Genomic DNA, 21,968 nt, shown 5'->3' on the forward strand with positions numbered 1-21,968 from the left:
CAAATACTTCTCTTAACACAGAAAGAGTGCATTTTATAAAAAGCAAACTTTTACCACTTATGTTTCTGAATAGTAACGTGAAATTATAAAAATGTGAAGCCTTTGTGGAGTTTATATAGGTGCATTACTCTAATGCCATCAGTATTGGTTTCTATGTAAGCTACGGGTGAGTGCAAATGTTTTTTTTCTGTTATTTTTAAATCTTTTTTGTTTTCCATTTTTATTAATGCATATTGTTAATTTAGGGATGAGCACGAGTACTCAAGGACTCGGGTACTCGGGCATGGCAGCAATGATCGATAATGAAAATGATGATCGATAGTGATCACGCATGATGTGACTTTTCACTTAATTCGAAATCCAGTGACAACTACCTGATAACTAAACACAAACATGTCAAAGAGGGAGCATATTTTTAATTTTGAGATTATGTTGTGACTTTGAGGGGTACATCGATTATCAGAGATTTCTCATGACAAACAAACTGAAATGATGCTGCAATGCTATCGTTACAATACTCAAAATAAAGAGAGTGTAATTAACAGTGTTTTGAATTCCTGTCACTGTAAAACATTTGCTAAATACACTTTATTAACATTTAATGTAAAACTTTGACTCGTTAATGGAATGGAATTTAATAAAAGTGAATGATTGTCACTGACTAAACCTCCCTGCCCTGCATGACGTAACACACTCTGCATCTAGACGAAATGGAGATTTCCGCTCGAGTTTCCAAGTTAGATATCTGATATAATGTGTCATACTGTTGCACTTTCTACAGTTGAAAGGTGGAAATTCAGACTCTCCGAGATGAATGGAAGGCTTCATGAATCATAGCAACAACAATACAGAGCATTGCGGCTTTCCTCACAAGAGCGAACATTTGGACACAAACACACGCGTCACATTATACATTTCGTAACATACTATTTTATAACAGCCTATAATAATAAATAGACAATACACTGGAACAACAAGACACAATGCAGCAGACATAGACGTTTGTCAGATATGTTATTATATATACAGTTATGAACATGTAATTGTGAGTACTCAAGTAATTAGTCCGAGCACTCGAGTAGACAAAATGACCAAAATGCCCATTCCTATTTTTTTTTTGTGGGTTAGAGTGCTCGACTACAAAATTACTCAAAAATACCCATCCCTACTCAAAATATTACACAAGTCAGTGGCACACAAAAGCAAGGCCAGGGCTATACCTGCTTGTCTTTTCCAAACCTATTTCAATCACAGCCCTCCATGGCACTTTACATGTAGGAGAGGCAGTCAGGTCTACCTGTAAATGGCTCTTCATATTTGAGATGTACTCCTGGGACCCTCTTATCCGGTCTCCCCCAGCGAGGTTACACATCAGCGGGGTTCAGCGTCACACTCTTCCACTGCTCTCCAGTGTGGTGCTAAAATAACAGCCACTCTTGGTCTGAATGGGGCCATTGGAGAGGAAGGCTGTTAAGAGGCCTATCCTGTGCTCGGCGCAAAAGGGAACAGATGCCTGTTTGATTAATAGAGGACCACACAGACTGGGATTTTAAAAAATTCTTTCCTTCTTTTTTCAGTGATAAGAGGCTCATGCGGAGCTGTATTTGCAAATGTCTTAGCATAGCTCAAAACGATTAATGACCAGCAGAATGTAAAATACGAGATCCCGGCACAATCTCTCGCTGAAGAGCGTCCCTCAGCGGTTTTCTACCATGTGTTGATTTCAGGGATAATTAGCTTAACCTCACAAACGATCTCAGAGCTGCAGGAATTCAGTGTGATGAATGCAGATGGAATAACAAGTGTCTACGGAGTTACTTAAATGCACAGAAGCCTGTATTTGTACTTGGTGTGGCAGCAAGACTTATGGACCGGTCAAACAGTATGCATTCCTTCAACATTCTGCGCTGTTTTTAATTGTTTTTCTATGAAAACATGTTGCAGATAGATGTCTTTGACCATTGCAACATATATCACTGTTTTTTTTTTCAGTCTCACACCATTTTCCAGTTTTTAGACACCTTTTCAAGTGAAAAGGACATGACAGCTGCATTCTATTCTTTCTCAGTGTTTCTGAACACAAGAATGTGTCCTGTCTTATTGCCTCTATATATTTTGAACACTGAGGAATTGATTAAGAGCCAAAAAGCAATTTAAAAGGCATGCACAATATGCATAATACATCGTAGAATGCCATACCACAACTAGTTTTGAGTGCACTAAAATCCTTTGAACTTGAACAAGCATGGGAGTGCTATCAAATTGTTCCTGGTCTTGTAATTGTTCATTTAACCTCCATTCTGTGCTCGGCCACAGAATTCCAGTCTTCTGAACTGCTTCCCAAAATGTAAAATCCATTACAAGCATGTTTGCAATATCCATCTAGTCTGGCAATTCGTCTCTGCCAGTGACTGAACGTTATCCAAGCTTCATGTTTGGCCACAAGCAACAACCATCTGGCTTTCCGAGCAAGCATAACAACGTTTTCTACAAATAGCATTGACTTCAAACACAGGGCACAATTAAACAAAACGGCAAAAATCTCATCCTGACATCTTCAAACAGGCAATAAAGAGCTATGCGAACATATTTGATATTCACTGCCTACTCAAGCCACTTGCTCTCTCGCAAAACAAAAAACTAATAAAAAGAAAATATTGCAGCTACACTGTAGCTTGACTGATGGTTATCCCAATCCTAGGGGGAGTGATCGCACTGGGGATAGTTAAACGAGCTCCAGCAATCAACTCGTGAAAGAAACCAGTTATTAGCTAGCCCACGAGTGCTAAAATTACCCAACAAACATGAATGCAGACTGCTGAGAAGGCTTGATCTCAACTTTACAAGCAGCTATCCTCGCTGTAGGGCTCCTAGATCATCTCAAGAGCGTTGCTCCATCACTCTCTGGTCCCAGGGTGGCCCTGACACAGGATGGTTTAAACAGGCTTAGATCTCTAGCTCTGGGTAAGCTTACTGTGAGGTGGAAGTCGGTAACACTAAGCTTAGCCAACTATGGAAGAATGCCTTCACAGTGAACGCAGGGATTAGGGAAGTGCAAAACTGCATATTTTCAACATTGACTAGGCGGTGGGTTGTCTAAATGACTAGCCAGTCTTAAAGAAACCATGTATAGTTAGTCTGATTAAGGGTCATGTCCAACTGATCTCAAATCAGACACGTTTTTAGGGGCCGTTCACACAGCATACATTCTTGTGGCCAAAAACAGTGGGAGGGAGCACAACAGAATGGAACAGAGTGAAAAGATATTGACTGGACAAGATGTCTTAAGGAGCAATTGTTATGGCACAAGATGATGAAAACAGATGCAACAAAATGACCAAAATCATTTGAGCCTCCAAATTGATCCCTTTTAAAGCGATGCAGCTAAAAAAAAAAAAAAAAAGAAAAATCTTAAATCAATCATCCTGACCAATCAAAATATATATATATATTTTTAAATTTATTTTATTCTATGATTTAAGTAAAAAAGGCCATACGTTCTACTGATTACTGCTATACTAGTAAAATACTTTGGATGTTGTTAGTGTTTTGTGAAGCCCACTTCCAAGTGAATTGCATGCATTGGTATTTGAAAGGTTAAGTTCAGTCAACTACGGGTCAACCCCCGTCCCACTAACCTCTGCAAATTAAAACTACAGCAATCTAAATGCCCAGTCCCCCCCATACCCAGTCATCTTAAATGCACGACAACTGATATACCATTTCAGCAAATGGCCAGATGTCAACAAACCAAAACTTGAATTAATTGAAAACGAAACAAACATGTTCAAAAAACAACTCCCGCCAGTTAAGCAATTAGTTAGCAACAGCCAAGGTAGTATGGAACAGCCCAAGTGCCTCTCCACATAAATAGAACAGGACAAGGAAATCATAATTTAAAACATCATAAATATTGAAAGGAAATTAAAATAATTTATGGAATAGCTTAGTCGACAGGGTATGTTTTTCTGTTTGCGCAGAGCAAAACGACAGAGCATACGGTGGGTGGAGGGGAAGAAGTAGATAGCTTCAGTAATTGCTTTTTCTACCCCTGAAGCAGCTTCCTGGCTTTTATCAAAAAGGCAATCTCTGTCAGTAATGGCTCAATTAATAATTAAACACATGTTTTATCTACTCCACGCTCCTGCTATTTATTTTCATCTTACTGACAGGAAGAACTACACAAACAGGGTTAGTGCTATCAATGAAGAGGAACATTCATAACACTCGCTTTCCAGAAATGAAAGGAAAACACAAACTCATGCATACATGCACCAGCCAGTCAATAAAACAACTGGTCATATGCTTTGAGATGGCGTGAATAAATAATAAAGAGATACGAATGCCATGCTTCCATTTGAGCTAAAGTTGCAGTTCGGTTTCAGAGCCCAAGTAGGACCTATCAACATTATGAAATCCTCACACTCCAGAAGTTTTGCATATCTAAAATATTCACATTGAATACAAAAAGCTTCAGAGTGTGTGTATTTGTTGGAAAGAAATATCTTTTTTTCTATGCAGTAATCTCAACAATGTCTCAGATAATGTTAAAATTTGCCAAAAAAAGTCACATAAGAGATTTCAATATGAACTCATACATGAGACAAAGTTGATACATAAATTAAACTTGAGCTATGAAGAAGTAATCTCTGAGCAATAACATTTTGGTCTGGGTAGACAAGCGCGCGAAAGAGTGGACGTGGAAAAACAAGCATGAACAATCACTTAAACAAAGGACAACGGCATTCTACGCTTATCAAATGACATGCAGGGCTAAAAGACTAGCAACAGCACGATACGTGCTTGTACAAAAGAGCAGTGGATAGCGAGAACATTTACACACAACAGCTGGCTGAGCTTTTTAAACAAACACAGATCCTTTTCCATCCATACAGGCTACAGAAACCTCTGCAATGAATGGTGGGTTTAATATTAGCTGCTAATCTAGAAACAGACGGCTCTCTGATCCATACGCTCTCGAGGTCACCCGTCCAACCCGACACTGACTCCTCTTTCTCCATGCATCCACAATCCAACAGCTGCAAAGCTGATTAGCTGGTCAAGAGGTCAACCTCTATTCATTACTTAATGGGCAAGAGACCACAAACACTGCAGCGCTAAGGTTAGCAATGCATCAGCATTAAACTCAGTGGATGAGAAGAGCCACATACAAACACGGTGTCATTCTCCATTGCTTCCCCCAAATCCCTAGACCCCTGCTGGCCTCCACTCATTTTTCCCTCCCTCTCTCTCTTTGCCCTTGCGGGAGGGGTAAGGAGCAAATGCATTTTATATTCTGCAGGGTTGAAGAGGGAGGGCGTGTGTGGAGGAGGCTCCTCCGCTGAGGCGGAGCAGGGAGCAGACATTTATTGACATGCAGCAAATAGCGGGTAGGAACAAAGGCCACTCAACGGCTATTGAATTGTGGGCCTGCAGACAGAGTGCTTGATTAGCAATTCGACACGGAGACCCTGAGCCGTGTAGCATATAATGAGTGCTTAGAGAACGACCCAGCGGCTCCCTGGGGAGAGCAAGGAGAAGAGGTGGGACAGGGGGAGTAGAATCAATCCACAGAGGAACTGATTTGGCCAAATGCGATCAAGAAAAATAGAACAATATGTGTGGTGGCCAGACATAACCCTTATTAGGAATATCTCGGCAAAAATGAAAATTCTGTCATATAATTATGAGTACATGAGTGCTTATTACATTCTTTTTCTTAGGCAGGCGCACAGGCTGATTTCGACTACCACTGATTTAAGAGCAAAAACCACATGGCCAACGTGCATTATCAATTTGATCTTGTGTGGTTGTGGCACTGGCTGTTACCCCCTCCCTTATTTTTTGTTGCTTTCCAAGTCTCTTTCTTCCTTTGTTCTACAAATCTAATCCAGTATGTGTGGGCCGGTAGGTTTAATGGAAACAATTTATTAAGTCCGGCTTAAAATGCCATCTGCTGTTAAGCCTTCCAAAGCCGCTAAGCTTCCAGTTTGGCCCAAAGCTGGCAGTGCTTCTCGCGTACAGTAATACGTTGTTTAAAATGAGCACAACGGGTCAAAATTAATCAGGATCAGAAAACCAAAATCCACTTCACAAATGTCTTTTCACCACAATCTTCCTTCTCTATCCCAGCATGCCCCTGGTTTGCCTGACAGACCTCACACACAAAATGGGTGCGTCATCGTTTTGTTGCAAATATTCTGTCTAACTCTGCTGCAAATCTAGGATCATCCAGTATTCTGCAACAATTTCAGACTCCTCCAATTGGAGCTGATTGGGGACCTCTATTACCCATGCCTATAAATAGTAGTGATGTGTGAGACTAATCAACTAAATTGTACTGATGCTGATAGTCGACAGTGGAATTGCTAGTTGGTTAATATTTTCCCATTAAACTGTACAACATGTATACACATTTTCGTTTGGCTTTTTATTTTACAAAGGATGTGCTTAAATTCCTGTCATGTTAATGTTATATTTTAAATATATAGGATATCTGGGGGCCTGGGTAGCTCAGTGAGTAAAGTTGCTGACTACCACACCTGGAGTCGCGAGATCGAATTTAAGGCGTGCTGAGTGACTCCAGCCAGGTCTCCTAAGCAACCAAATTGCCCTGGTTGCTAGAGAGTGTAGTCACATGGGGTAACCTCCTTGTGGTTGATATATTGTGGTTTGCTTTTGGTGGGTCACGTGGGAAGTGGTGTGTGGATCTTTTTACTTAATAAACTAGTAAAAGTGTATGGTTAAACGTCAGTGAAATTAGATGTTCCACACATCCCTAATAACTAGGTAGAGACTGTGGGCACGTGGAGCCTCCCCTTTGTTTGGTGACCAAAATGCCACTTGTTATATGTTAAATGACAAACAAAGAACAAAGGACAATGTGAGTTGCCTTGGAATGACTCATGAGGAAAAGATGTACAATATGAGCTTCAAAAACAAAATTGTTGGACAAAATTGATGAGGAACTTAAATGAGAAGAAATTGATACAGACAAGTTACAAGAATGATGTGTTCAATTAAGCCTAAAATAAACAAGTTTGGTTTAATTGGTTAAGGATGTAGCAGAAGAAACAAATATGGAAGATTTGGAAAGGGATGTGGAAGTAGCACAACAATTTGCAAATATAATATGTGTTTGGAAAACTAGAATTAAAAAGCACATTGCGAGAAAGAAAGGAATCATCAGATAGCCTACATCATGTGTTAGATAAGAACAAACTGGAAGTCCAAACAATAGCCTCATTTCCAATGTAAGACCAAATGAATGCATGCTTAACCGTAACTCCTCAGGGCTTATTCGGGGCCAATGGCCTTTGGCATGCTGATAACCCTTGGGCCAAAAAAGGCTAACTGGGGATTGAGGCGGGGTCAATGTCTAAGGTAGAGTTTGGATAGATAGTCATGCTACATTTCATTCAAGTCAGATGTGGGAAATACCTACTTCAATTATCCAATCTTCGACCATAAAAAAATTCCATTGCCAGATACTTGGAAAATTACATTTAAACAACCAAAACTGCGAAGCTTGCATTAGCATAACAGGGTTTGACTGTCACCAGAGATGTCTGCTAGCAACCCAACTGATAAACAATGCTACTACGCTAGCATTTGTGCTACAGGTGTACGATCATCAAAATAGTGTTTAATGTTCTGTGTTTTGTACACCTGTCTCTGCAAACATTTGTTAAACAAGCTTTAATATCTTATAATGTAGGAACTTTGACTCATTGATCTATATCATTTAATAAAAGTTAATGTTTATCACTATCTTTGCACGTCGCGAGCAAGATCACTATAGATATTATTTCTCGACCATACAGGTATTTTTGTTTTTGTTCTTTGTAATGCAGTCAGTGTTGGTCTTGTTTGGGTTGTCTGATTTCATGTTATATATACACATGGTTCATTTAGAGATCAGGCCTAATATCTACCTACTGTATATTACACATCACAACCAATTTAGCAGCAAGTCTGTTCTCTCAGTCAATAATAAAATCTTTGTGAATAAAAACTCAGTGAATAATCTTTGATCCTTCTTGCTCTAAATCCTCTTGGTGGCGTAGTGACTCACCTCAATCTGGGTGGTGGAGGAAGAATCTCAGTTGTCTGATGACCATCAATCTGTGCATCTTATCAAATGGCTTTTTGAGCGCGATACTGCGGAGACGTAGCGTTTTTGGAGGCCACGCTATTCTCCATGGCATCCACACACAACTCACCCCATGCCCCACTAAGAGTGAGAATCACAATATAATGAACATGAGGAGGTTACCCCATGTGACTCTACCCTCCCTAGTAACCGGGCCAATTTGGTTGCTTAGGAGACCTGTCTGGAGAAACTCAGCATGCCCTGGATTCGAACTCACGACTCCAGGGGTGGTAGTCAGCATCCCAGCAACCCAGGCTCAGTTGCAGACATTGATTAAAAACATAAGTAAAAAATATGTATTTAATTTATTTAAGCCATGATGGTAAAAACAGCTATTTGTTATTTTTGTGTTGGGGTCAGTGAAAATTTTGGCAGGGCCAGTAAAAATCTGAAGCACTGGCCCAACCTGGCCAGTAGAAAAAATGATTAGCATTGAGCCCTACCCATTACTGATAAGTAAAATTAAGAGAAAGAGACCAACTCTCACCCATCTACCCTTGGGATCTCTAAAATTACTGTAATATTAGTAGATGCAGTACATTGTTCAAGGACCAACAATGGTTTATTTATTTATAATTTGATGCCATATCAGCAGCAATGGCTATATTCATGGCAAAAACAACAGTATTTCAATTTAAACATTGTTTACAATAATTTAACAATTTTGTATTAAAAACAATCAATATACAAAAATATACATGTATAACAATAACAATAGTAATAATAACAATTATATAGAATCTTTCAGTTTAATATATGATAGAAATCCTAAAATTATTCCAGGAGAAACCTTTTTAAAAAGGTCAATTCATATATTTTCTGAATAAAAAAGTAGTCTAATATTATTTAGAAATGGACATTCTATTCAAATATGTTTTACACCCAAGAAATTCTTACATAAATCACAAACCGTTTTCTCTTCCCCTTTCAATAAGTATGAATGAGTGAGTCTTGAGTCGATTCGACATCTTGTATTTACGACCTGGTCATATCTATTTTCAAAATAACATCAAACTCCTTGATTTAGTACTGGGTTCACCTCATGTAGTTTATGACCAACAATGGAACCTTCTATAGCTCTGCTTTAGCTGTACACTAGCTCAAAAGATTAAGCATTCACACACAGACTTAGAAAGTTTGTCTTTCAAAAATAATTTCAAAAACTCCAATAAATTAAGTATAGTAATCTAACAACATCTCAAAATTAGCCACAACTATTGTGCACAAATCTGAGAGTGAATAAACAATGGCTTCATTTGGGAAAAAAAAACCTGGCACTGCATGTAGGAGAACAAGCCTCTTAAAAAGTAAGGAAAAGCACAGCAACCACGGTAATTATACAAGTATTGATTACCGTAAAGCTAAACATCTGTTAAGCTGATACAAAACTTGTATGTCACCACAGTACATGACTGAGGGAACAAAATCAATCAAACCAAAAACCAGAGCGCAATAAAGCTGTTTAGAGAAACCAAGATACATGCATATTTGCATAAGCAGCACCACATGCAAGCTGAGGTGTTTTCCCCGTAATGCAATTCTCTAATTCAAGGAATGAGCCAAGCGAGTGATCAGCCTGCCAGAAGTACTCCAGGGCAGACCAATTTGGGGATCAGAGCTGAGCGAGCTTTAGATTGGTCTCGGCGGATATACTGTAATGGGACACATATGCTGCTATGCCCCCAAATCTAGAATAACAGCCCCGAGGAATAGTACATTCCATGGAAAAAAAACGTCTGGACAACCCACATTCAACTGTGACAACAGAAGAACAAGGGTAATGATACATTCCTTGCTGAGTGCTTAAGCTATTGTAAAAAGAGTGATTACAGCAACTGGAACAGCAAATGAAAAGGCATGTGTGCTACTGACATACATGAAAATCTAAAATAAATTCAACAACCACCTTTACGATTTCAGGCAAACACTTAAACTTGAGGCCCTAGAGCTCTAATAGTTGAAGAATTCTGAAGCAGTGAGCCAAAGGCTTCTAGCTGTGAACTTAGTAAGATGATGTATGACATACTGGAACTACAGTAAAACCATATGGGTATCAATGGCTACAAAGTCTGAACTGGAACCGTCAAGAAACCTCATGGATATCAAAGGTTATCAAGTCTGAACTGGAACGATCATGAAACCTCTTAGATATCAAAGATTATCATGACACTAAATGCATATGCAAAGATAGGAAGTCTATATTGGAACTAAGAAACTTCATGGATATCCAAAGTTATGAAGTTCATATCAGAACTATCATGAAATCTCAAGGATATCGAAGGTTATGGAGTCTCTGCATGATCTGTAATCTCCATAGACTGGCTGTCAACAGTCAAATACAATAATATTTCCTCCCTTCAGTCTTAAATCACTTAATACACATATTTACACTCTTGGATTTTAACTCTTTCCGAATCCTAATCTGGCACTCTGCTAACACTTTCTGCTTTAACCACATCATCCCTATGATCCCTGGGGAGCGGGAAATGGGATTTTCATGAGACAGAGGGAGAGTAATTCTCCAGAAATAATCCCAAAGATGCATGTTTGCTTGATGCACATTAGCAGTAAAATGTAGTTAGTCCCTGCATCATCCCTAACCCAGATTAGGCCACATGTAATGGCAACAACAAACTGTAGTGCTAAAGCCATATGCTCTGATCTACTTTTACACATGCAATGTGTTGCCAGATTCTTTTTCCATCAAGTATGTCTGGAAGTCTTTCCCAGACATGCTTGAAATTGACTATTTTGGACCCCGATAGTGGTCACAAGTTCTCCTCTTCCCCTGAGATTGACTTGTCTCCTCTCGCTTCCTCTTTTCTCTGTTTTTATAGGAAGGGGGGTTGGGGGGGTGTCTGTAAAAGACTCATGCCAGGCATCAAAGCTGTTGCATTAAACCAAACAGCTCCTGCACACTGTGCAACAAACAGAATTAATTTCACAATTTAGTTCCCTTACAAAATCTGTATGTGATCCAAAGAGTCAAATTTTGAGATCCACATTAAAATCAAACTTCTGTCAGTAGCCACTTAAACACAATGACAAAAACACAAGGAAACACATAAGCACCATTTCTCAATTTTTACAATCTTTAAAGCGTTTTAATGGGATTTTGGTTAGCAGGGGTTACAGGGCATCTTAAAATTTGGCATTTGGTGTCTAGCGATGCAAACTGTAACCCCTTCAGTTGAGTCTGGTTACACAAAATGTACCGATGCCCTGCGTGGACACATTTACTAAAGGCTTTCTAAGCGTCTACAAACATGAGTGCTATTCCCAGATTATCAAGGCTCCATTCTTCTCAACTTCCAAATACCCCTTTACACAATACAGTGCAGTGTGTGCTCCAAAAAAACGTGTATGTCTGCTTTACCTATGAAACACATCATTTGAGGTCAATCTAGAAGAGATGTTTGACTTGACTTCCAAGACCAAATCTCTTCAAAATTCATGAAAACAAATTAGAAAAGGAACAAAGCAAAAGAAATGTTACTCCTGAGAATTAAATACAGCTCTTGAAATGGGCTTACAGTGGCCGTTGGAACCTATTGGTATTGTCAGGCTTTTTGGGAAAATACATTAACTTCAACACCACTAACAAGAGTCATCCACCAAACTGCAGCCTGAAATTTGTTCCTTGGAATGAAAAATAAAGAAACAAGTCTTTTGTTGTGGACATTTTTGTTTTCAAAACCAGTTAATTGCGAATGGAGTGAAAGCTGAAACTAGCTTGTAGCTCCTATAGCTCAACCAATCCAAGTTCATGGATTTGATTCCTAGGGAATACACATACAGCTAAAAAAATGTATTCCTTCAAAGCAATGAAGTCGATTTGACAATAGTCTCTATCAATTGCACAGAAAAGAAATGCTTAATTATGTCAAATACATTCAATGCAGGTAAAAATAAATGTAAAACACTTAAATTATGATCCAAGCTCTTACCTTTTGGTGCAGTAGGTGAGAAGAGCTTCTCCGATCCTACATCAGATGCCTGTAAACAGAAGTGAAACACATTTAGAGAGCTACAACAATCTACAGTATGTTCATTTTATGCACCATGTAAGCTGCATTTCAATCCAATTTTTCTTTTCTTAAGGGGTAGAGACCACAACATTGGGGGGCACTGTTGGGCCACCATACAGATGCCCTCCACCACCCCCCCAAAAAAAAGAACAGAAAAAGGAGATGAGAGGAAAGAAAAGAAAATAGAGGAAAAATATATGAAATTAAAAGCTTACAGATAAAGTAAAACAATGTATAACTGTTTAAATAAAAACACTTTGCATCAAGGCAAGTTGTGCTATTCCCCAAAACATTATTGTTAATAGTAAAAGAATACTGGTGGATTGTGACATCACAGATTCACAACTCCAACCCGCAGATTAGAATAGGAAAAACACCATCTTCCTACAAAGTGACTTAAGTGGTACTAGACTAAACATGAGTCTCCTTTCCTTCCCCTGCATGTCCCAAATTGTGTAGTTTATGGCAAGCAGCAAGTAAAAATCATGCCATGCAATTAAAACAACAAACACTCATTGACAGACAAGACGTGGGACTCTTAAAGAAATCATAAATTATTTGCACACAATGCACATGGGCAGTTAAGAATGGCAGCATAGACATTCCACCTTTTCTTATAACAGAACAACATTCTGTCAATTTACCAATACCGTACACTGTGGATCCAACCAAAAGAGACAGAATTTAGCATATAGTGTTGAGTCAAAAACAAAGCAATGCCAAACTTTATATTTTGAAAATCAACTATATTTTCCAGAAATAAAGCTGCACATGAATGTAGGACGTACCTGGTCAAAATCACATTATTGAGAGAAAAAAGGGTTACATGAAGCAGACAATACGACTTGTGAGCAGCTGACTTCCCTTCAGCATAGAAGCATGTCTACTCACTCCTTGAAGATTACTTCAAGATCTACGCATTGAATACTGTTGTTGTTGTTGGGCTCGTTTTAATCCAGAGCATCTGGTTTATGTTATCTGAGTTACTGTAGCCTTTCTTTCAGCTCAAATCAGTCTGGACATTCTCCGTTAACCTCTCTAATCAACAAGGCGTTTCCATCCAAAGAACAGTTGCTTACTGGATGTTTTTAATGCTCACATTTCTGCCCATTCTGGTGGTTGATGTGAACATTAACTGAAGCTCCTGACCCGTATCTGAATGATTTTATGCATTGCACTGCCGCCATATAATTGGCTGAATTGATAAATCGCATGAATAAGTAGGTGTACAGATGTACCTAATAAATGTTGTCACTGAATGTACTTTGAATAGGCTACTTTAAAATGCTACTACTGTCTACAGCATTTTTTGTTTTTATATGTTTTTATCTGCAAATGTGTATTTGTGTGCAGTGTGCTTAACCGGCCAACATCAATTACATACAAATTATATAAATATGTCAAGACCTTTTCAATTATTAAAAAAAAAAAACTTAAATTCTAGAAAAATTGGTAGTTGTTAGGTTGTCTGAATCACTAGTCTGAAAGTCCAGTCACATAAGGAAGCACTGAAAATGTATAGGTTTAAAGGATGTCTGAAAAGGTACATCTGTAAATGCCCCCTCCCCCTCCCCTCCCCTCCCCTCCTTAAGCATAGTCACAAAAAATCTTAAAGCAAAAACAATTATGAAGTTTCAGAAAACTTCGATCGACTAGTCAACCATTTCGACCATCTTGGCCAAAACTAATTAAAAGCAATCTCTTACCAAGCTTTTCCGAATGATTTAACAATTAAACAAAAAGGGGGAAAAAAAAACAAAAAAAAAATGGCATTGTTTAACAAATGTTTTCAAATTTCAAAATATAACTATGGTTAATTTTGTTGCCAATATTAGCATGTATAATGCATGTCTGTAGAGCGTTTTGAGGAAATTGACCAGTTTTTGAATTCTGGTCTTTCATAGACCAAGTTTGCTGCTTCATTATAACATTCTCCATGCACTCAAGGCTAATACCCTAAACCTCCTCTGAGACTAGACCCACACTGTGGCATAATTTCTGAGACTTTCACTGACGTGAATCCTGGACTACATTAATAAAGAGCTCTATTTCAACCCCATAATTCACCATGTCGTGGGACTAATTTTTCAGCAAGTGGGATTTTACACTACACATGCTCTCTGTGTCTAAGCGCTGGAACATTTTCTTTCACATACCCGTAGGACTACATGAAAGAAAAGAGGTTCAGATGTAACTGAGGCCCGTAACATATGTATTAGCCTTCGGTTCAGGACAAAGACGCACGCCTTGAACATTGTAAAGGGATTATCAATACAAAGATCCGTCTATGAAAAATGTTCTTGAGATGGCTTAAAACAAGAAAGGGACTGCATCAATATAAATTTTTTTTAATGGTGGCTACATTTCAACGTTTGTATTTTATGCCAGAGGGCTGTTCTACGTAGCAACCTTTAAACAGTGTCCCTACAGGCCAGAGGTCAAAGGTCACTCATAACAAATTCTTATGACATGGGGGGGAGGGGGTCATGCGGTTAAAGGAAAGAATAATCGAAATGAGCAGAAGAGAAAGGAAAGAGAGAGACAGAAAAAAACAAAGCAAAGACCCGGTTCTCTGAAGGAAGCAGAGGGGCTATAACCATTTCAAAACGGAGGAAATTGAAGCCACATTGCTGGGAGCCAAACAGCATTGGCGGGGCCGCAGGAGGCCTGACCCGCGAGGACTTGTGATACTGGATCTGGAAGGAAGTGAGGCAAGGGCTGGGGCTCTGAGACACAGAAACAGTCCTCAGCTCACATCTCCCATTGCACTCATTAACTGTTGGCTATGATGAAGTATCCTCTGGACCACGACACGACACGATTATCAGAGGAGCCAGAGAAATGGACAGGCAGCGGAAGGAGGGAGTTAAAGGAAGATAAAGATAAAAAGGTCATGGGCCTGCCTTTGCTGAGACCTGCAGCCTACAGCTGTAAAGTGCCACTGGACTCTTTCAGGGAAGAAGAAACGGGAAAAGGAAGAAGCAGAGGGTGTTCAAAATCCAAAAAAACAATTACAACAGTCAGAGTTCGAACTCTGCCAAATGTTAAGGCATTTTATCTTCTCTTTTAATGTTCCTGAAAGTGAGTAATTTACAGGGTAAACAAACTTTTTTTTTTATCAATACGCATACTGTAAGTGTGGATGTGGCCTTAAATTGACAAGTCTATTACATTTTTTTATAAAAATACTGTAGAGGTGCCATGGTGCAGTGATGGTACAAGATAGTAATACCACAGTGCTCAATGATTACCATCAAGGTAGTGTCCAAAACCAACCAACAAACAAAACATGGACCTGCATAATATGATTCCCATATTGATATACCATAGTATTCACATAGCACTTTAGTGTTTCAAAAAAATCGATCTTTTGAGCATCTACATCTTAGATGTTGTTTGTGAGTAGTGCTCAAATATTTCGCGACACGTGAAGGCTAAATATAGACATGAGTGTGTGTGTAAACAGAGCAGCTCCATTCACTGACGCTCTGGAGCTGCGTGTGTATTTTATATATTTACTTATTAAACATACCCTTTTGTGATTCATATGAACTACTATGGTTCTTTTATGTCCTTTTTTGAGCTTGACAGTAATGAACAAGACTAACACACATTATCGGATTTGGAGCGGGCTTGTCGGTTCAATACCTGATCCGTCTAAAAGCTTCAGTATTGGAGCCAATACCGATCCAGGTATCAGATCGGTGCATCCCTAGTATTCCCATTATGGTAATGTCCAAAAACATAGTTGTACCATGGTACATAAAACAACAACAATAAAAACATTTCCTTGATTAAGTCCTTCTCAAATTTGCTGAATGTCTAAAATCAGCATGAATGGTGCAATAAATTTGTGTAAAGACACAATATAAATAGCAAAATACTAAAAGATGGCTGATCGCTTTCCTCCCCAGCTCCTCCCTCCCCATGCCTCTCTATTCACCTCTGACACCTTGTTGGTTCAGTGTCAAAAGAGGGTGGCACTGCAAGGCCACTGGAGGCTTCAGAGAGGAAGGAGTGGCACTGGTGTGATGTCATGCTGCCAGCTGCTAGCAGGCTGGCCAGATGGCATCAATTATCATCAGAGAGGAGAGAGAGAGAGAGAGAGAGAGAGAGAGAGAGAGGCCAGCAGCATGGCCCGAAGAGGACTGCCATTGAGTCCTCAGATTAACCTAACAGTAACAGGTTGACCTTTACAACAAATACATGCATTCTAGAATGTTGGTTGTGCCTCTGTTTTGTCATTGTCACTCCAACTCCCCCTGCTTCCTCAATCAGCAATCATTCCTCAGCCATTCTTTTGCAGCATCTCTCTTCAAACCTGTACAAATTTGTTTCTTCTGTGGAACTCAGAATGTTCAGTCTCAATCACCATTCACTTCACTCGTTGTGTCTAAAAAGATGCAATAAAAGTGGTGATTGAGGCTAACATTGTACCAAACATCTCCTTTTCGAAGAAAGAAAGAAAGGGGGAGGGGGAGTAAATAATGACAGACTTTTCATTTTTGGGTGAACTATCCTTTTAACGGTAGAATGCTGTCCAAAGCCTTACAAATTTGTATTTTCTCACATTTTATGTAACATCATATTAGCGAGAGCAAGCAGAGGGGCTGATAAACATTTCAGGCATCACCCTCTTGATCCCTTTAAGCGCTCCACCAACAACATCAAAATTTCGCTCAATCAAGTTTGAATTTTGTGTGTGTTAATGCTGTTGCTGTAGCTTGAGGGGTGCACATTTGTTGTACCCTAGCTGTATAGTGCTAGGTTACACTTTGATAGCTCAGGAAACTTAAATGGTGTTTTCAGTTACACTCTATAAGCACTTTATTAGGAACACTATGGTCCTAATAAAGTGCCCAAAGTGGTCTTTTGCTTTTGTAGCCCATCCACCTCAAGGTTCGACGTATTGTCCATTCTAAGATGCTATTCTGCTCACTACAATTGTAGAGAGTGGTTACTGTATCCTTTTTGTCAGCTTGAACAAGTCTGGCCATTCTCCGTTGACCTCTCTCATCAACAAGGCGTTTCCATCCGCAGAACTGCCGCTCACTGGATGTTTTTTGTTTTTAGCACCATTCTGGGTAAACTCTAAAGACTGTTTGCTTGAAAGTCCCAGGAGATCAGCAGTTACAGAAATACTCAAACTCTGATGGTTGATGCCATTTTTGAAGGAATGTTCTCAGCTGAAGAAGTGAAATTTATGTAAAAAGATAAATTATTGTTTTAGTTAAACTGAAACTGAACTTTAAAAGTGCATGGAAGGTGTGGATTGTACTGATTTCTTTTGGAGACATGTAAGATTATTAGGGCCTTTTTTCAGTCCCGATTTTAAAGAAATCTCATTAGTGAGTTTTCTTTCCTATGGGTATGTGAGGTCGAACACTCTGGTTGCACAAGGCTGTGAGATTGTGTGAGATATCTCATGCTGTGTATGCACTGGATTGTGCGTGTGTTTGCTCGCAACTCCTGCACCCATGCAGTCATCCAGGCGTACAAGTTCCTGCTAATGAAACTCCAAATTAATTATCTTCACTGTGTTTGTCCTTCTCTCTCCCAGCTCTCTCCCTCCCTCTCCTCCTCTCGCTGCTCTGCTTAATGACCTCCTACATACTCGTTTATCATGAACACCGCCACATCTCTCCCTCTGCGCTCTCATCCTATCAGCCGCGCCGCAGACCGCCTCCAGTCAGAACAGGTGTGTGTAAGAGTGATTACAGCTCTCTGCCCTCTCCACTCCACACACACACACTCCCACACCAGCACATTAGACATGCATCTGCACCTAAAGCATCATTAAGATGATAATGTATTCCACTGGGTGACTGTGCAAAATGCAGTCCTACCCACAAGTCTGTGCTCTTCACCGCAAGTGGCCGAGGGTAGGGAAAAATTTGCCATGAATCTCTTGCTTGGCAACAACAAGACCAAGTGTATAAACAGCACAGCTCTTGCAGTATGCATACCTCAATCCCCTTAAATTCATGTATCTAATCCAACCTTTTACTTGGTTACTTAATTTACATTTTTACCACCCTTCCTGCTCTGATCTCTCTTAATTTATCTTTCTGTAGGGATCTGCCTTATTTTCAGTGTCTTCTTTCTTTGGAAATATTATTTAATATCTCTATCACTCCTTTTTGCAATTGCATCCTCCTGTTTATGAGCAGTCATGGGCTGTTAACATAGCAGCATGTCAGTGTGAAATACAAATTAGAATCCAAATGGGTGAGTGCAGGGACGAGTGTGATCATGAGGGAGGGGGGAAAAAGAAAGAAAGAGAGATTAAAAGATGTGTTGCATAGCAACGCTAAAGCCAAACAGCAATTATGTTTAATTCAATAAAGAGAAAAGTATCAATAAATAAAATAAAATTAACTTTCCTCTCTGTGCGTCCTACATATTTGAATGCTTATTAAAGTACTGCATTGTTAGTTTAGCAAACATGCTAACGTCAAACTCTATAGAGAGAAGGGGTGGGCAATATGACCAAAATCTTGTATCACAATATCACTAATTTTATATCACGATACAGTTAAATTTTAAATAAATAAATACAAAAAATACAAATTGGTTCATAAATGAAATAAATATCCATTAATTAAATTAAATACTTTATATATGAAATCGACTTCATCTTATATGATTTTCTCTTTATTTTGAACTTGACCAACATAGAGTAAAACAAAAATAATAATAATAAATTGGTGGTAATCAAAAAGTGGAAATCAACCTTACCACAATGCTAAATTTTATATTTCAGTCTGATGTTGTTGACAAGTATTATTATATTAAAACTTTCCTCAAGAAACTTGACATCTTCTGAAAGCAACGCAACAAAGGAAATAATTGAGTAAAAAAAATATCCTTCCAATCCTTGATAGAAATCACTTCATTCAGCTCTTTAAGTATCTCTGTAGACATTATTTGAATATCTGAAAGCAAAGCTGGTTTGTTTTATAATATCTAACATCATGCTAACTGAAGTTTTTTATCTACACCACGAGGTGTAGTTTAAAAAACACACATGACAGATCACACACGTTGGCACATAACACATTGTTTTAGCTGTTTTCCTCATCAGTGTTGGTTAGAATGCCAGGCTCTATTGCTATTTGACTTCCTCCATAGCGCTTTAAGGTTAAAACCTCAATTTTTGAAGTTGCACTGTGATTGAGAGAAACCGGATTGAGTAGTGCCAGTGATCACACGTTCTGCATTCTCCTGCCTGTGGAGCACAATCTGGAAGCCTGCTGGAGTGGACTCGCATGCGACAATCATGTGATACACAGCTGCATCTGAGATGAGAAGCATATTCAGAACATGAGAAGAATGACATTGAATTTGCTTCGGCGGCCCAAAATTTAAATTGGGCGTCCGCTGAAAGATTTTCAGTAGCCGAAAACTCCCAGTCTCACGTAAAGCTCCCCGCCTTCCTTCTCCATTTCTCTGACAGAATGTGTACCGCATATGTGTTACGTGAATAGAATTAAGTGCACATTTCTTGCCAAGCGGTGGCGATTTTGCATTACCGCAATAAAGATGATAATCCAAATTTTTTACGGTTTATCATGTCTACCGGCATATCGCCCACCTCTAATAGACAGCAACAGTGGCATCATTCAAAGGACATTATGGGAGTGGGCAGTTGCTGCTGGGCTTGTTTGGTGAGCTTTGTTTGCCGCAATTTTTCAACTGGTGGATTGTTTACCATCAGTAATAAGGGTAGTGTAATTCTTCACTAGGAAAACCACAATTAAACACAATTTTAAATGTAAAAATGAATATAAAATAATGCTAACAATCTTGGAGCTCACGTTAGTCTGTCTTTAAAGGTTTACAAGTTATTATTAAAGATCTTTCTACTACCCTATGGTGAAAAAGAATGGGTTTTTTACATCCAGAACCAGACATTTGCACCCTTAGCAATATTACATCAAAGCAGCTTAACTAGGAACAGTGCCAGTCAGTGAGCAAACTGAGGACAACAGTGGCAAGCAAAATCTGGCTAAGAAGGTAAAGTTAGAAGGAATGAAGAAAAGAGGGAGGGCCCAAGACTTAGAATCACATCATTCATTGATCGGATGGAAACTTTTGTAAAGATTTATCCTCGTTGTATTATAAATACACGATGAGTGCAAAACTAGATGAGCTATTGCACGTACATATGCAGGTCTAAGCATGTCAAAAATATACAAAGAAAATCAATTTATAAAAAAGTGAACCAGAACAGTGAAGTCACGAAATGAGCTATGGAACTGTGAAGGTGAAATTGAACTACTTGTCCTTCTTTGAAACCCATGTTCCATTCTCCTGGTTGACAGACAGTAGCAACAGAGGGGCTGTTGCAGGCTATAAGTTCTCACAGGAATCCTAGTCTTTAATGTGAAAGCAGGGGAAGATAAAACTTGGCTTATCAGCAAAGGAATCAGAGCCCATTCTTTAGTACACACACCGCAGATAAATATCTTAGTCCAGGGTTTCTTACTGCTGTCAACATGGGTGAGATAAGGAGAGTAGCAAAGAAAGAGCGAGAAAGAGGTAAACAAGCTTCTATCCTGGTTAACCAGACACTTCCACTGGGCGGTTATGTCATGTCACCGGATGCTCACAAGTAATAAAATCGAAAACATTACTGTGTTAGGGCAGTTGAGACAAATGAAGGAACACAACCCCAAGAAAACAAATAATTTTGTTTTACACATGGCACAAACTATGGACCTTTTTTAAGTAGACAGCATAATTAAAGACAAAAGAAAATTATGGTTTGAATGATGTGCATAATTTAACATTGAAAGGTTATCTTCCCACAAATATCAGTGAACAAAAAGCGTTTACTAACAAGGTTTGTAAAATTAGGTCAACCTTAGACCTAAACGCAGTACAAAATATTGAACAGACTGTACTTCTACTCCATAAAATGCAAGCATTTCTTGTGAGGCGGATTAAAGCGTTGCATAGTTTTGTTCTTGTTCACCTTGCTTTCTTCAATGAGAACATTCACTACCTCAGGCAATCTATGAGGAGAGCAAAGGAGAGTTTCTTTTCTTTGCCGATCTGCCTCACTAAAAGAGAAACTCATCCAGGCATGTTGAATAATTCATAGATAATAAAGGGTTTGTGCCCCTTGCTGGGCCTTCATCAGCAGTAGGACGGAGCAGGAAATAGTGCGATGGTTGCTGAGGGTTGTTTCGAGGTCTTGTTAGACACAGAGCATGGCGGTCTCACTGCGTGGCAGTCCGTGGCATGCTCTGCCAAGCACTGATGCCTTTAATGAGAGGAAAAAAATGCAAAGCAAGACGCCCTGTTTTCATTCGACCGGGAAGCCATGTGAATCTTACATGAATCATCCCCTTGTAACACAAATACAAATTCAGCCAACAGAAGCAGGCACCTTAACCTGAATCAAGGGTGCATTCAGGAACTGAAAACTGCACTCATGTAACAAACTCTAGCTGGGTAGTTCATGCAAACAGGCCCTTGCACCCTGGAACCAATGAACCTTTGATCTTCCATTTGTTGGTCTCCATGTTTGCAAGTTTAGGAAGCATGAAGTGTAATAAACAAAAGCCTGCAGGAATCATGGTGAATGTTGTAGAATCCTTCAAGAAAATTAATTGAGCAGAGCCACAGCAGACCAAGCAATTGCAGGATCAATGTGGGCATTTCAGAAACGTCATAGGTGAAGGAAATGAAAAGGGAGGGGTAGGAACTGTCAGCGTGCCAACAACTAATCCCCCTCCAACCCCTCACAGCATAAACAGACATGCCATGTATTATATAAAGGA

The 21,968-nt window shown here is 39.2% G+C and overlaps 1 protein-coding gene across 3 annotated transcripts in view; it reads right to left on the reverse strand.

Moving 5' to 3' along the window:
• The window catches only part of fbrsl1 (fibrosin-like 1), a 268,766-nt gene that overhangs the window by 34,345 nt on the left and 212,453 nt on the right, over window positions 1-21,968 (reverse strand). For all 3 annotated transcript variants that reach the window (XM_052116960.1, XM_052116968.1, XM_052116978.1), the window contains exon 4: window positions 12,100-12,148. The gene's annotated coding sequence lies outside the window, so the exon portion shown is untranslated. The remainder of the gene's footprint in view (window positions 1-12,099; window positions 12,149-21,968) is intronic.

This window comes from Xyrauchen texanus, chromosome 4, assembly GCF_025860055.1.
Source record: "Xyrauchen texanus isolate HMW12.3.18 chromosome 4, RBS_HiC_50CHRs, whole genome shotgun sequence".
NCBI classification, from domain to species: domain Eukaryota; kingdom Metazoa; phylum Chordata; class Actinopteri; order Cypriniformes; family Catostomidae; genus Xyrauchen; species Xyrauchen texanus.